This window comes from Dasypus novemcinctus, chromosome 16 (assembly GCF_030445035.2).
Source record: "Dasypus novemcinctus isolate mDasNov1 chromosome 16, mDasNov1.1.hap2, whole genome shotgun sequence".
Lineage (NCBI taxonomy): Eukaryota > Metazoa > Chordata > Mammalia > Cingulata > Dasypodidae > Dasypus > Dasypus novemcinctus.
Genome location: NC_080688.1, coordinates 97170178 through 97187634, shown reverse-complemented (window position 1 = coordinate 97187634; position 17457 = coordinate 97170178). Strand labels below are relative to the sequence as shown.

The 17457-nt window shown below is 45.4% G+C and overlaps 1 protein-coding gene and 1 non-coding gene across 2 annotated transcripts in view; both read left to right on the top strand.

Moving 5' to 3' along the window:
* Positions 1–17457, top strand: part of PARD6G (par-6 family cell polarity regulator gamma) — a 110922-nt gene that overhangs the window by 67933 nt on the left and 25532 nt on the right. The window lies entirely within an intron of this gene.
* LOC111766033 (U6 spliceosomal RNA) lies at positions 6626–6729 on the top strand. The gene has a single exon (XR_002798198.1). It is a non-coding gene; the product is annotated as a U6 spliceosomal RNA (small nuclear RNA).

The window sequence follows — 17457 nt, the reverse complement described above, 5'->3', positions numbered from 1 at the left end:
CATGTCATTTGGACTTCGTGGAAGGGAATAAAAGCTACTTCCGCCCTGCTCCCTCCTTGTGGTCGTTCCCGCCTTCCGCACCAAGGCCAGCAGCGCCCAGAGGCCCGTGCACACCCCTTCCGCGGGGTCTGCCCAGGGCCTTCCAGATGGCCAGGTCAATCACACGGCTCCGCTGGTGCCCCGGAAGTCAGCTAGTTGATCCCCATGATCTCAGGAGGGAAGAGCCTTCTCTCACTTCACACAGTGAAAAATTGAATCGGCAGCAGTAGAGAAACTGGTTTAAAAGCAAAGAATCCTGAGTCAGAGAGCGATGAGGCTGTTGGCGGGGAGGGGGCAGGGGGCAGGGGCAGGGCAGGGGTCTCCCGCACGAGGAAGCCCCGAGGAGCCTGGCGTGGCCCTGAGCACCGTGTTCCTCCATCTGTCCAGTCCTGCCCGAACTGGGCTGTCCTGAGACCTGAGGAGCCACTCGTTCAGGCCGCGGCTGCGCAGGTGAGGCGGTAGGTTCGGGACCCGGGCCTGCGTCCTCCGGGGACTGGCAGCGCTGGGGGCGTGGGGGCAGGGGCTGTGACCTGCGGTGGGGCCACTCACGTGGGGACCGAGGCGCCCGGCCTTGCTGGTCACTCACAGCCAGCGGGGTCCTGACATCCCTTTCCCCAAGCCCTGGCTTGACGATGCCTCCCCGGCTGGGCCGCCTCCAAGCCGGGCTTGCCTGCAGACACAAGGTCATTCTTTTAACTGCAAGTTAAATCAGTTTTCTCAAATCTGTATTTGTTTTTTTATTATAACGTGAAGAGTTGAATAAAAATGAGCAGAAGTAGGGCTGCCTACATCAATGATTTCACAACATTCACTGCAGGCCTGGGCCACGCTCGCCCTCTGACCTGGCACATGAAGGAATTTATCAGGTTGGTGCAAAAGGAATTACAATTTTGGACTGTGAATTTTAAATCATTATAACTAGGCTCAAACACATCTTTATTAATCAAATAAACCATTACAATCAACACATTTTTGCCAATGAGTAGTAAGTCTGCTTAATTCTTTAGCATAAGAATCAATGTTTCAGGATTTAATGAACTCTTGGAAAGCATTTTCTGCACCCTACTGGTTGTAGAAACGTTTTCCACACAAAAAGTTATTGAGATGCTTGAAGAATTGGTAGTCGGTTGGCGAGAGGTCCGGTGAATATAGTGGATGAGGCAAAGCTTCGTAGTCCGATTCGTTCAGCTTCTGAAGCGTTGGTTGTGCGACGTGTGGTCCGGCCTTGCGTGGAGAAGAAGCGGGCCCTTTCTGTTGACGGTTGCCGGCTGCAGGCGTTGCAGTTTTTGGTGCATCTATCAGTTTGCTGAGTGTACTTCTCAGGTGTAATGGTTTCGCCGGGATTCAGAAAGCCGTAGTGGAGCAGACCGGCCGCAGACCACCGCACAGGGACCACGACCTTCCTGGTACAAGTTTGCCTTTGGGAAGAGCTTTGGAGCGTCTTCTCAGTCCCGCCACTGGGCTGGTTATCGCTGGATGTTGTATAAAATCCACTTTTCGTGGCATGTAACAATCCAATCAAGAAATGGTTTGTTGTTGATGTGTAGAATAAGAGAAGATGACACTTCAAAAGAATGATTTTTTTTTTATTTTCAGTCAGCTCATGAGGTGAGCACTTACCGAGCTTTTTCAATTTTCCAATTTGCTTCAAATGCCGAATGACCATAGAATGGTCGATGTTGAGTTTTTCAGCAACTTCTCATGTAGTTTAAGAGAATCAGCTTCGATGATTCTCTCAGTTGGCCGTTGTCAACTTCCCATGGCCAGCCAGTACACTCCTCATCTTCAAGGCTCTCCTCTCCTTTGCAAAACTTCTAGAACCACCACTGCACTGTACATTTGTTAACACTTCCCAGCTAAATACACTGATGATGTTACAAGTTGTTTCCGCTGCTTTACAATAAGAAAATTGCTCACATTTGGTTTTCGTCTAACATCATTTCCATAGTCTAAAATAAATAGCAAGTATTAAGTCATTAGCAAAAATAAAGTGAGAAATGCACCTTAAAATGATGTATAACATAATCACATTTAAGAATGTGTGCCAATATCAAACAGCAAATTTCAACAACATGAAACAGCAATTACTTTTGCACCAATCTGGTACCTTAAGGACACAATCAGAGACATACCCAGGTTGTCGACACAGGGGCTGTGAAGCCATCATTATTCACAAGAGCAAAGGTGATACCAACCTGAATAGCCAAAATACCTGAAAGAAAGAATGAAGTTGGAGGACTTTCGCTTGCTGACTTTAAAGCACATTTCTTAGCTTGTTGTAAAAACAGCATGGTACTGGAATAAAGGTAGACATATAGAACAATGGAACTGAATTAAGAGTTCAGAAATAGACCTTTACATCTATGGTCAAGTGAGTTTTGACAGAGCTGTCAGGTCTGCACAGCGAGGTCAGAACAGTCTATTCAACAAATGGTCCTGGGATAACTGGCTACCTATATCTGAAAGAAAGAAGACTCCCCATCTCATACCTTATACAAAAATTATCTCAAAATGGATCAAGGACCTAAATATAAAAGCTAGATCCAAACAAATCTTAGAAGAAAATGTAGGGAAACATCTTCGAGATCTTGTCGTAGGTGGTGGTTTCTTAAACTTTACACTTAAAAGCACAAGCAATGAGAGAAAAAAATGGATAAATAGGGCCTCTTCAAAATTAAACATACTTGTGCTTCAAATGGCTGTCAAGAAGGTGAAAAGGGGAAGCAGATGTAGCTCAAGCTGTTGTGGGTGCCTGCCTACCACATGGGAGGTCCCAGGTTTGGTTCCTGGGGCCTCCTAAAGAAGATGAGCCAGACAGCAAGCTGACAACAAGATGGTGCAATGAAAAGAAACACAATGAGAAGCACAACAAGTGGGAGCAGAGGTGGCCCAAGCCGTTAGGCACCACCCTCCCACGTGGGAGGTCCCGGTTTGGCCCGGTACCTTCTAAAAAAAAAAGATGAGCACACAATGAACAAACACAGGGAGCAGGCTGTGAGCGCAAACAAGGGGAGGGAGAGAGAAATAAATTACATCTTAAAAAAAAAAAAAGAAACTGTAAAGGTAGCCCACTCAATGGGTGAACATATCTGGAACTACATATCAGAAAAGGGTTTTATTTCCATGTTATATAAAGTGGTCATAAAACTCAAAGTTAAGACAAACGAAAAATAAACATGAGCAGAAGACTTAGCATTTTTCTAAAGAGGAAATACAGATGGTCAAAAAGCACGTGAAAAGATATTCAACATCACTAGCTATTAGGGAAATGCAAATCAATACTACAGTAAGATATCTCACACCATATAGAATGGCTGTTATTAAAAAAAAAAAAACAGAACACAACAAGTGCTGGAGAGAATGTGGAGAAATAGAAACACTCCTTCACTGTTGGTGGGAATGTAGAATGGAGTGGCCTCTGTAGAAGACAGTTTGGTGGCTCCTCAGGAAGCTAAATATAGAACTGCTGTGGTCCAGCAGCCCTGCTACCAGGAATATACCCAGAAGAACTGAAAGCAGGCTGTGAGTTGACATTTGCACCCTAATGTTCACAGCAGCATTATTCACAGTAGCCCAAAGGTGGAAGCAACCCAAGTGTCCATCACCCAGTGAGTGCATAAACAAGACGTGGTGTATGCATATGCTGGAATACGATGCTGCTGTAGAGAAAGCTCAGCCAGCGGAGGAGAGCAAGAGGACACTGGTCACCTGAGGACGCCGCAGGTGTTTCCTATCCCCTGCCACTTTTTCCTGGGCTCAGATAGTATGTTTCATAAAAACAGTGGAATTGTGTCAAATGTCCCATTTTGTGCTGGCCCTTCCAGTAACTCCCGAGCATGCCAGGCATGACCCCAAGGCCCAGGGGACCCCTGCCCACCGTCGTGGGCACCGTGGGTCTCTGTACATGAAGTGAAGGCAGATGGCGTTGGGAGTGGTGGGCACAGCACCCTAAGCATCGCACACGCTGCGCCAGGTCAGCTGGTGAGGACCCTTCCTCTGCCCGGCGGGTTAGCACGGCGACCTGCACGGGCCACATTCGGCTCTGTGCCCGGGTGGCACCTCACGCCTTGTTCCCTGTTTTCATTCGTGCTCCCGATTCTCAGAAACACGGAGACAAACGTGCTGGTCAGGAGGCCCAGGAAGCGCTGCTTTCCCAGGATGGGCCCCGAGAGTGATGGATCCCCCTGCCTCCAGCTGCACCGGGGCAGAGGCGCAGCTCAGACTTGCCCCGGGGCCTTTCCCACTGGACTCCTGGTGGTGGGTGAGAGCTGGCGTCCGTGGTACCGGGGGCACTGAGGGACGAGGGCCTGTGTCCACGATGAGAAGGTTGGTCGGGCAGCTCACAGCCCACTCCAGAAGTGTCCTTTGAAGCAGAAATACCCTGTGGGGACAGCCTTCGGGCAGGGACGCAGCCAAAGGACGGTGGAGGAGGACAGGCATCTGTGACTCTGGGGCGAGTGGTCAGATCCTGGGCTTTCCCTCCGGCGCGTGCAGCCAGATCTGGGGACAGGGCAGTTTCCCGATGGCCTCAGCGCCAACCGTGTGTGCTCCGTCACCCAGTCAGGCCGAGGGCATCCCCTCGGTGCAGTTGTGCAATTGTTACTTCAAGTGTGACTTTCCCACTTAGCCTCAACCCCTTCCCCACCCTCCTCCTTCCTCAACCCCTGCTCTGAACATCTTTTCTTCCCCAAATCTACCATTGCTGTACCTGAGCTCCTAAACAGCACGAATGTGTCCCGGACTTCATATAGCTCGAGTGCACAGTCCACCAGTCCTGCTTCCATTGGCTGTTTTGCAAAAGACAAAATTTAGGTTCCCTTCCCTTTGACCCATTTCTGAAATTGGCTTTTTGAAGAGAAATACCCACTTATGCTGAGCAACGGAGATGTTGGAATTTCTTTTCTCTCTCCAGCTGCTCTTTCAAAAACATCCCCACTGGAATGAGATTATCTGATTTGCAAATAGTCGAGGAAATGGCTGGTCCCAGCATAAAAGAGACCAGAGGATTAAGAATAGAAGAGAAACTCTTTTGGATTTGAAATGATGTGTTGGCAAGCTGTTTTCCGGTTTCTTCTGGTTTGCCTCTGCAGGTGAAGTCAAGAGCACCCCAGAGCTGCTCCTGCTCCTGAGAGCACCAGGGCTTGTGTGTTTACAAGAGGAAATGGATGGAATTCTGAGTTCCCAGCAGATGCTGCTGGGAAACAGTGCTGCCTTTTCCTGTTGAAATAACCCGTCCCTGTTTGTGGTTCCCACATGCTGTGTTTATCTGGTTGATGTCTGATTTTCCTGCTTTGTGAATTGCTCAGTGTTTTAGTTTCCTGGGCTGCTCAAGCAAATACCATGAAATGGATTGGGTTAAACAATGGGAATTTATTTGCTTAACGTTTTGAGGCAAAAAGAAAGTCTAAATCAAAGTATCATCAAGGTATGCTTTCTCCCCAAAGACTGGCATTTGGGGCTGGGTGCTGGCGATTCTCGGTCCTTAGCTTGCACATGGCGACCTCTCCATTCTTCTCCAGCTCCATTGAATTTCAGTCCTTGTTTCTGTGGCTTTTTTCTCTGTGTGTCTGAATTTCATTCCACTTATAAAGGAGTCCAGTAATAGGATTGAGACCCATCCTGAATGAGGTGGGCCGTACCTTTACTGCAGTAGCCTCAACGAAAGGTCATGCTTGCAATGGGTTCACATCCATAGGAATGGATTAGATTTAAAAACATGTTTCTCTGGGGTCCACACAGCCCAAAACGTCCCACTCAGGATGGAATCCAGCAACAGTTCAAGGCTTTTCATGCTCACTTTGGTTTACTTTGCAGCTATGCTAATGGGAAAGAAGTCTTGGTTTCTACACATGTGAAGGTTCTGCAGATGGAGCTAGTCGGTGGAGGGAGCCAGGCTCTCCTGCTTTCCTCGCTGGCCTCACAGGGAAGGCTGCCTTCATGGGGCAGCCCTTGCTCCTGTGGTTCTGAGACAGGAGTTGGGCAGGAAAAAGCTTTAATACTGAACTTACTGGAGTTTGGAAACTTCAGCAGGCTTCCCACCTGAGAAGGGAAGGTTATAGTTGCAAAATTAAGAATCCTGGTAGATAATTTCTATCTTAAGGTGAGTACATAAAATTAAAAAGCATCTTATGGGAAGTGAATGTGGCCCAAGTGATAGAGCTTCCACCTACCATATGGGAGGACCTGGATTTTTTCCCTGGGGCATCCTGGTGAAAAAGAAAAGAAAGGATGTCTGCTGTGAGCCAGTACCTGCACGAGGGCCCACCTGGTGAGCTGGTGAGCGCAAGTGCCTGCATGGTGAGCCAGTGCCCACGCAAATGAGTCACACAGCAAGATGGTGACACAACAAAAGAGAGACAAGGGGAGAGTCAAGCTGAAGCACAGCAGAGGCCAGGAACTGAGGCGACGCAGTTGATAGGGAACCTCTCTCCATATCAGGAGTCTCCAGGATCGAATCCCAGTGAATCCTAGAGGAAAGAAAATGAGAAGGGAAGACAGGGAAAAAAAACAGCAGGGCAGGAGGAGAGGAAGGGGAAAAATAAATAAATAAATCTTTTTTAAAAAGCATCTTATAAATTTTTAAAATATGTTAAAAATCATAAAGCACATACACTGAAATAGGAATGATACAGATTAGCACAGCCCCTGCACAAGGATGGCACACAAACTCATAAAGCTTCCTATATTTTTGTGAATTTCAGCATTATACATTCCGAGTCAATATCACAAAATATCTATGAAGCATAAATTGCTAGTAGACCTCTGTAGCAGTTCATATTGTTTATGAGTTCCAAAAATAGCTATTGGATTCAGAGGTTTCACTTTTACTTGATTAAGTAATGACTAAATAAGGATGCCGAGTCCCTGCCCCTTGGTGGTCAGGCTCGCACAGAAGCCGCAGCACAGAGAGGGAAGGTGGGAGTTTTGGTCCTGGAGCCCGGGAAGTGAACACACAGGAGAAGAACACAGAGGACTAGAGACGGCTCCTTAGATGGCAGCAGAGGCCCCAGAAGGGAGCCGAGCCGTTCGCCTGACGGTCCACAGCTGGCAGAGCAGCTGAGCCCGGAGGGAAGCGAGCCCGGGAAGAGAGGAGCCCTGGCAGACGTCGGCAGCGCGCGGTGACAGACGGTGGTGACGGAGGCAACTTAGGCTTTAGGGCCTGGAAACCGAAGCTTCTACCCCAAATAAACACCCTTCATAGAAGCCAGCAGACTTCTGGTATCTGCACCAGCGCCCCCGGCTGACTCCCACAGCCTCTCTCCTGCTTTCTGGTGACTGGTCATCTGCTTAGAGAAAGTGACCTCAGGGCGGCGCTGGCTGGAGCAGGAAGGGTGGGCCCTGGTCCTGTCGCGCTCTTCGCTCATGGTTCTCAGGAAAGGGGCACCACCGACGCTGGCGCCTAGGTCTGAGCTGCTTGGACAGGACACCACCAGGGCCGGTGTAGATGCTGCTCCTCGCCGTGGGGTTCGGGCCCTTGCCTGGCCAAGCGATGCCAACACTGTTGCAAATCGTGTCCAGCCGCCCCTCCCTGCTGGGCCGTCTTTTCAGAAAGAGGTGGAACCATGAGGCCGTGCAAACTTCCAAATGAGGCTCCTGGTTGGCAGGATGGCTGCGATCACCCGGGGGGCCCCTGGGGAGCAGCTTCTAAGGCTGCTTTCCTGAAGCCTCTCGCCTGTGGAAGAAGATGTGTGTTCCTTTTCTAATGAAGCCTTGGAGTTGCTTTGGCACTAACCGCTGATCATTTTCTGCTGACGAGGACAGGGATAAAAGCGGCCGTGACTTTTCCAGCCACACATGATGCCTTCCCTGGCGGTTGAGGCCCCAGGGCCTCCGACGTATGGCTCCGTGGCATCCCCCGCCCTGGGCATGCAAGGGCTCGGGGCTCCAAGGTGAGAAGCTGTGCTGGGCTGTCTGGATCATCATCCAGCAGGAGAGCTCGTACACAACTGCAACCCAGAGGGAGAATTCCTGTCACCAGAGCCCTTTTCTGTGGGGAGTTGTTCCCAAAAGCCTGACAGGGAAGAGCCGCTTCCCGTGGACAATGGGACAGGGGAGGGAGGGGGCAGAGAGGCAGGACGCGCGGGCAGGGCCTGGAGCCGAGAGGTGAGGTGGCAGGGCCTGGAGAGCCAGCAGGACCTGGATGTAGCTCAAACTTTTTATTGTTTAGCTTTTTATTTTGAAATACTTTCAAACTTACAGTACAGTTACACAAATAGTATAAACCCAAGCCGAGAACCCCAGCATACCCCATGCCCCGGATAGCTAGATCATGAATTTTAATATTTTGCCACACTTGCTATATCATTCTATCATCCATCAATCATCTATGTCTCCATTTTCTGAATACCTAGTACTGCCATATATATTTCCTGAGAACAAGGATATTCACTTATGTAATCACCTTAAGTGCAGTTATCCGCTTCAGGAAGTTTAAGATTGATATAAAGCTTACAGTCTATATTCTAATTTTTTCATACATCCCAATAATTTCTCTTTGACCCTTTTCTCCTTCCTTGCTAGATCCCATCCAGGAGCAAGTATTGCATTTAATTGTCATTGTCTTTTTAGTCGCTCTTGTATGTGTAGGGGAGTATCTGTACATTAATACAACATAAACGTCCCATGTCAGCCATGCCCAAGCACCCCTCGGGGACTCATCCCCTCACAGCACTGTGCCCTCACCACCTTCCCTTTCTAAAACCTTCCCATCTGCCCAGACACCCTACGAAGGCAGGTGTAGTCTATACCCATTTCAGATTCCCTCCCCGTTTGCCCTGCCCCCTGCCCTGTATTCTAATTTCTGTCTCAGGGAGCTTTCATATTCTCCGATATTTTTTTTGTAGTTTTAAGCCATAGGGCTTAAATTTAACATCCTAAATCTATTACAATTTTCTTTGCTTTAATTTCAGCCTAACTTCAATAATACACATACAATGTGTTCCTATACCCTCCACACCCTCACCTTAATGAAGTTGTTGTCACAGGTTACATGGTTTTTTTTAATTACATATTTATACCTTTTGAGTCCTACACCAGTGCTTTATCGTTACATTTTGCATTTACCTTTTAGATCCTGTAGGAATTAAAAGTGTAGTTACAAACCAAAAATACAATAGTACTGGCATTTGTATTTATTTACCCATGTCATTACTCATTCCAGATATCTTTGTTTCGTCAGGCAGCTTCAATCTATCTATCATCCTTTTTCTTTAATCCTGGAGAACTGTCTTTAGCATCTCTTGTAGGATAGATTTAGTGGTGATGAGCTATCAGACTTTTCTTTTTTTTCTGGGAATGTCTTAATCACTCCCTAATTTTTAAAAATGTATGTTTAATTATGGCGAAATATGTGTAACATAAAAATCATTTCAACCATTTTAAGTGGAGAATTCTTTGACATTAAGTGCATTAATAATACTATGTAACTTTTACCGTTATATATTTTCAAGCTATTTATACCAATCTAAACCAAAAAGTCATACTCATTTAGCAATAACTTTGTAATCCTGCCTCCTGCCACTGCCTGGTAAGCACTATTCTACTTTCTGTCTCTATGATTTTGATTTTTCTAAGTATTTCATAGGAATCATACAACATTTATCCTTTCATATCTGGCTTATTTCACTCAACACAATGTTTTCAAGGTCCATCCATGTTGTGAGATGTGCCAGCACCTCACTTCTTTTTATAACTGAGTAGTATTCCATTATATGGAATACATTTTCTTTATCCATTCATTTATTTGGACACTTGAGTTGTTTCCACCTTTTGGCTATTGTGAATAATGCAGTGATGAACACAGTGTACAAATATCTGTCCAAGTCTCTGCTTTCAGTTCTTTTGGCTATATACCTAGGAGTGGAGTTGTGGGTTATATGGTAATTCTGCTTAATTTTATGAGGAATTGCCAAACTCTTTCCCACAGCAGCTGCACTGTTTTACATTCCCACAACATTGCATGAGGCTTCCTATTTCTCCAAATCCTTGCTGACACTTGTTTTCAGGTTTTTAAAAAATAGGAGCCATTCTAGTGGGTTTAAAGTGGTATCTCAGTAGTTTTAATGTGCATTTCTCTATTGGCTCATTTACTTATTGATCATTTGAATATAATCTTGGAGAACTGTCTATTCAAATCCTTGACTCATTTTTTAATTAACTTGTGCTTTTGTTGAGTTGTAGAGTTTCTTGATGTATCTTTTATTAGATAAATGGTTTCCAAATATTTTCTCCCATTCTATAGATTTTCTTTTCACTTTTTGGATAATCTTTGGGAAATAGTTCAGTCTTTCACCCATTGAGTATTATATTAGCTATGGGTTTTTCAGAAACACCCTTTATCATGTTGAGAAAGTTCCCTTTTCCAGTTTACTGAGTGTTTTTATCATGAAAAGTTATTGGATTTTGTGTGGCAGTTTGAGATTATTTTATGAATCTCAAAAAAAAAAGGATTATGTTTGTAAACTATTCCTCTGGATACGATACCCTTTGATTGCATTAAATTCAGTTAAAGTGGCTTTGATTGGATTACTTGATAAGATCAATTTGGAGCTTTTGATTGAACTATGTCAATGACATATGACTCAGGTTGAGTCTCTGCTCCTTTCTGGGTCTGATATAAATGGACCCAGAGAGAGACTCACTTGGACAGATACAGGAAAAGGAAGCCACCATGCTTGATCCTTCCAAGTAGGAGAGAGGACTACAGGATCACTTCAGCATGAAGCCCAAGACGCTGGGCCCACAGAGCAGCTCAAGAGGAGATGGTGAATCCAGAGGGAAGGCTGAAACATCGGCAGAGATCAGCCACCATCTTGCTTCACCACGTGGCAACAGGCTAGCATCAATAGTAGCTGACTTTGGTGAGAAAGCCTTTCTGATGGTGCTTCGGTTTGGACTTTTCACTGCTTTAAGCTTTTACTCCAAAGAAATCCCCTTTAAAAAAGTCATCCCATCTCTGGTACCTTGTATCAGCTCCCCTTTGGCAAACTAAAACAGTTTCCTTTTGTTCATCAATTGAGATAATCATGTGCTTTTTTCCCCCTTTGTTCAATAATGTGGTGTGTTACATGGATTCATTTTTTTTATGTTGAATCATCCTTGCATTCCTGGAATAAATCCCACTTGGTCATGGTGTATATTAATATATACTATTGGATTCAGTTTTCCAGTATTTTTTGACAATTTTTGCAGTTATATTTATATGATCTATTGGTCTGTAATTTTCTTTTCTTGTTCTATCTTTATCTGACTTTGGTTTCAGGGTAATGCCAACCTAGAATGAATAGATGTGGCTCAAGCAGTTGAGCACTTTCTTCCCATATGGGATGTCCCAGGTTCGGTCCCCAGTGCCTTCCAAAAAAAACAAGCAAACTAATGAAAAAAACAACTTAAGGTAGCCACGGTGGTTCAGTGTCCCAGTACCTAAAAAAAAAGAGTTAGGAAATAATCCCTCCTAATTTTGGGGAGATGATTGATGTTAAATCTTTATTTGGTAAAATTCAGCCATAAAAACATGTGGCCTTAGGCTTTTCTTTGTTGGGAGGTTTCTGCTTGCTCATTCGATCTCTTGTTATAGGTCTGTTAAGACTTTCCAAGTTGATAGTCAACAGTAACTGGAGGAGGAGAAGAACCCAGGGTAGGCTGCCATGTGTTTTGCCATGTAACAGAAAAGCCAAGGGCCAAGGACCAGCAGCAACCAGCCCCAGAACATCACAGTCTGCCAGGAAAAAAGCATCACCTTGATGTCTCCTTGATTTTGGACTTCTCCTTGCCTCAGAACCAAGAACCAATGAATTCCCACTGTTACAGCCAACTTATTGTATGGTAATTGCTTTAGTAGCCAGGAGACTAAAACAGTTTTGGGTACTGGAAAGTGGGGTGCTTCCACTACAAATATCTAAAATGTGGAAACAGCTTTGGAATTGAGTAATAGGTAGATGCTGAAAAAATCATGAGGTGCTTGGTAGAAAAAGCCTAGATTGTTTTGAAGAAACTGTTGGTAGAAATATGTGTCTAAAGTCCTGTCAGTGAGGCTGTCTTACTTTGCCAAAGGGCTGCCAATGCAAAGTATCAGAAATGGGTTGGCTGTTATAATGGGAAATTTATTTGGGGAAAAGTTTACAGTTCTAAGACCATGAAACGTCCAAATCAAGGCAACATCAGAGATGCTTTCTCACCAAACTCAGCTGCCACATGGTGAAGCAAGATGGCGGGTGGTCTCTGCTGCGGTCTCTGCCTTCGCCTCCAAGATCACCATCTCTCAGAGCCCAGCTCCTGGAGCTCAGCTGTGAGCAACCAGGCATAGGGCTTGTTTCCTTATGACCTCCTTTCCCAGTATTAGCTACTCTGCTTTCTTCGAGTTCAGCTGTGAGTGAGCAGGCATATGACAGGGCTCATCTCCTGAGCCTTGAGCTGCTCTCTGGGCCCAGCCCCTCAGGAGCTTCTTTCCATGCCTCCGGGCTCATCTGACTTAGAGTCTGGGACCTTTCTCGGCCCTCCAGGTTTCTCTGTTTATCTGCAGTTCTCTCTCACATGGCAGGATCAATATGGCAGCTTCCTTTCTCTGTGTGTCTTTCTCTCTGTATGTCTCCATTTATATCAGCCCCATTAAGAGCGTAGAGACTTAACCTGAGTCACACTTCACTGACACAGTCCGATCAAAAGGGTCTCACACCCTCAGGAATGGATTAGTTCAAAATCATAATCCTTCTCTTTTTGAGATTCATATAAGAACTTGAAACTGTCACAGAGGCCTTAGAAGGAAATGATGACTGTTATTGGAAGCTGGAGGAAATGTGGTCCTTGTTTTAAAGTAGCAGAGAACTTGGGAAATTGAGTTCTGATGTGAGATGGAAGACAGAACTTGAAAGTAATGAACTTGTATATTTAGCTGAGGAGATTTATAGGCTATATTTTGAAGGTACAGCCTGGTTTCTCCTTGTACCTAATAGTGAAAGGAGAGAGGAAAGGGAGATTCTGAGAACTGAACTCCTAAGCATAAAGAAACCAGAAATTGATGGTTTGGAATATTTTGAGCCTATCCAGATAGTGTGGTCTGAGACAAGGGCCAGACACAGCTCTATCAGGGACCTCCCTGAGATTCCAGAAAGCAAGTCCCCAGAGAACAGGGCTCCATGTACAGGTTTAACTGGTCATGGAACCAGCCAGCCATTTTGGTAGAAGTCAAGATTGGAATTTCACTTATGTAGGAAGGATCTGTGGAAAGTTCTATTGTCTAATGGTTTGGACCTCTGTGAACTGCATACATAGCCTACAAGGTTTTTGTGAAATTTTAATGAGCAGAACCACTGCCAGCCTAGACTGAAAGGGACAGAGAAGGGACACATTAAGAAAGAATGACTTCAAGGGCAAAACCGTGGAATCCAAGGTCTGAACCAAAGAGATCTCCTTGGGCCAAGAGAGTAGGCCCACCCATGTGTTTGGAAAGGGTAGGTTCATCCTTGCATTTCAATGAGCCAGGTCATATGCCCCTGCTCTTGGAGGGGGGCAGGCCTTGCACCTCCATATACAGGGAGAGTGCTACCACCTTAATGCTTGGAGATGGTGGGGTCTGTGCCCCGGCATTCACAGATTTGTTTGGGGCCCAAGACCCTTGTTTTCTGTCTAATTTCTCCTTTCTGGGATGGGAATATCTATCCTGTGCCTGTCCTTCCATTGTATATTAGAAGCATGTAACTTAAATCTCTAGGTTTCGCAGGTCCACAGACTGAGGGGAATTGTGCCCCAGGACAGAACACACCATAAGTGATTTTGGTGAGATGTTTTCTTTAGCATTTTTACTGAAATGACTTAAGGCTTTTGGGATGTTACAAAGGAATGGAAATATTTTGCATATGGAAAGAGCATGTCTTTTTGGTGTCCAGAGGGTTTGGAGCTATCTTTTGAGGAGGTTACTTCAGTTAAGGTGTGGCCCAACTGAAGAAGGATGGGTCTTAATCCAGTTACTGGAGTCCTTTATAAGCAGAATGAAATTCAGACACGTGGAGAAAAAGCCATGGAGTGAACAATCAGAAGCTGAAAGTCAGCAAAACCCAGAAAAAAGGGAGAAGTCAGGAACAGCCACAGTGTGCAGTGCCATGTAACAGAAAAGCCAAGAACCGAGCGTCGCCAGCATCCAGCCTCAGAACACCACAGTTCTTCTAGGAGAAATTATTACCTTGATGACATCTTGATTTTGGACTTCTCCTAGCCTCAAAACCATGAGCAAATTAATTCCTGTTATTTAAGCCCGCCCATTTGCTTTACCAACCAGGAAACTAAAGCAAACATACTTAAGATAGTTGATTTAAAGACTTCAATAAGTAAAATGTATGATGAACTTCCTCTGGGATGATTTCTGGAAAATTCTTTTTTTCCTGTGACTGGTCCATACCTTCCCATTTCTTTGTGTGATTTGCAATTTTTTTGTGAGAACTGGACATTCTGAATATTCTGTTGTAACTCTGAGATCTAGGTCTCCCACTTCTCTGGGTTATCAAGTTTTTGTGGTAGTGGTGGTGGTTGTTCACGATGATGGCTGGAACCATCAATTTGTGAATTTAAATTATTTTAGTTTCCAAATGGGGAATGCAAAGTATCAGTAGGAGAAAAAGAAATATGTACTGCCTCTTTAATTATCCTCTGCTACTTTTTCCCTATGTGTTGGGGGAGAGTGGAGCAACGGCTGCCCTCCCATCTCGTCCCCCAAGTGATCTGAAGTAGTAGATCCAAACAGTGATTATCAATCAGACCACATCCCCACCCCCCATATTTCAGAGGACTAAGTTCTTATATCCCACCCTGGCACCAGGAAGCTGTACCAGGAGCTTGGGCTGCAGTTCTCACTGCTGCCTGCCACATGGCCAGCAGATGGAAGATGTAGCTGCTTTAGGCAAGGGCGTGTGTGTGAAATTCACTTGTATTTATTGTGGTTTGCCAGTCTCCTTCTCCTGCTCTTCCCTATATGCTACACAGTGTTCCCCTAGACTCCAACTTCCAAACTGGTTGATTCAGACAGTTCCTGCCAGTGTAATAGCTGTTTTCATGGAAGGACTGACTCCTGTAGCTCTGCCATCTTCTCACAATCCTACCTGATCTCTCCTTCATTTTGAAAAACAGTTTTGCCAGATATGGAATTCTCGTTTGGAAATTTTTTTATTTCAGCACTTTAAATATGTCATGTCATTGCCTTCTTGCTTCCATCATTTCTGATGAGAAACCTGCACTTAATCTTAATTGAGGCTCCCTTGTATGTGACACATTTCTTCTGTCTTGTGGCTTTCAGAATTCTCTATCGTTGACATTCAACAGTTTGATTATAACATGATGTGATGTAAGTCTCTTTGGGCTTATCTGGTTTGGAGTTCATCGAGTACCTTGGATATGTATGTTCATGTCTTTCATCAAATTTGGGAAGTTGTTAGCCATGATTTCTTCATATAGTTTCCCTGCTCCTGTCTCTCTCTCTTCTTCTGGGACTCCCACAATGTGTATATAGGTACGCTTGATGGTGTCCCACGTTCCTCAGGCTCTGTTCACTTTTCTTCATTCTTTCTTCTTTCTCCTTCTCAAACTGGATGATTTCAATTGCCACTGATTCTTTCTTCTGCCAGTTCCAATCTGCTACTGAACCTCTCTAAGGATTTTTACATTTCTGCTACTAGGATCTTCAATTCTATTTGGTTCCTTTTTGTAATTTCCATCTCTGTATTGACAGTCTCTTTGTGTTTATGTTATTCTGATTTCCTTTTTTTTTTTTTTTAAGATTTATTGTCTATTTATTTCTCTCCCCTTCCCCCCCCCCCCCCCAGTTGTCTGCTTTCTGTGTCCACTTGCTGTGTGTTCTTCTGTGACCGCTTCTATCCTTATCAGCGGCACTGGGAATCTGTGTTTCTTTTTGTTGCGTCATCTTGTGTCAGCTCTCTGTGTGTGCAGCACCATTCCTGGGCAGGCTGCACTTTCTTTCACGCTGGGTGGCTCTCCCTATGGGGTTCGCTCCTTGCGCGTGGGGCTCCCCTACGCAAGGGACACCCCTGCGTGGCAGAGCACTCCTTGGGTGCATCAGCACTGCACAAGGACCGGCTGCACACGGGTCAAGGAGGCCCGGGGTTTGAACCGCGGACCTCACATGTGGTGGCAGACACCCTATCCATTGGGCCAAGTCCGCTTCTCCTGATTTCCTTTAGTTCTTTGTCCATGTTTTCCTTTTATTCTTTGAGCATATTTAGGACCACTTTTTAAAGTCTTGGTCTGGTATGTCCCAGGTCTGTTCCTCCTCATTGGTGGTTTCTAATGTTTTATTCTTCTCTTTACCCTAAGCCATTGTTTCTTGTTTCTTTGTATGCTTTGTGTTCTTTTGTTGAAGCCTGCATATTTTGATATTTTAATGCATTTTGGTGGGATTTAGATTTTGAGATATCTGTTTCTTAAGATTCTATCCAGTCCAGCTAGTGTTATGACAGAACTTTCCTTGAATGCCAGGAGGGAGGGAGGGAGGAAGGGAGGGAAAAAAGGGAGGGAAGGAAGGAAGGACCTTTCATAGTCTTTGCAGATTGCCCTGTGTGAGTGCACCCCACCAGGCCTTACCATGCAACGAGCCTGGAGAACAGCTCCTGCACAAAGCCTGGGGGCCTCCCGGGTTCTTTCTATGCATGCTTCATGTCTTGAGCATGTGCATGTGCCCCCAGGAAGTCCCCACTTTACACGGATAAGAGTGTTCCCTCTTCCCTAGGAAACGTTTGCTCATGGTCTCAGGTGCTGTGCTGTATACCCCACTGCCAGCAGACACTTACCCCAGAGAGCCGCTAGCCTGCTCTTCCACAGCGTCCGGTAAGAGAGCTCTGTGAGCCGTCTTCTACACACAGGGCAGCTGTGGGATGGCGAGTCCCCATGTCACCACCAGGGAGACTGGGCCAGACATAGACACTCCCAGCATGTGCAGGGGTTACTCTGCTCCCTCTGAGCCAGGAGCAGGGATCCCCACTGGGAGCGTGGGCCAACTCGGCTCCAAGCCGGTGCGGGAGGGCGGAGGGGCCAGGCAGAATCCCGCCACCTTTTTTCTTTTCAAAAAAAAAAATATTGAAGTATATCATTCACACATGAATATACATAAACAGTATTTAATAAAGGTTGTGAACTTACAAAAGAAACATGGATGTCATCATACGGGGTGATCACACAACACCCCACCACCAGCACCTTGCAGTGTTGTAAGACATTTGTCAAAACTATGAAAGAGCATCATCAAAATATTACTAACTATAGCCCATATCTTACATTTGGAGTATTTTTCTCCCAACACACCCAAATATTAACACCCTGAATTAATATTTTATACTTCTTACAGTCCATGAGAGAACATTCTCATATTTGTTCTGTTAAACACAGTCCATCTTTCAACGCAGGATTCCCTGTGTTATA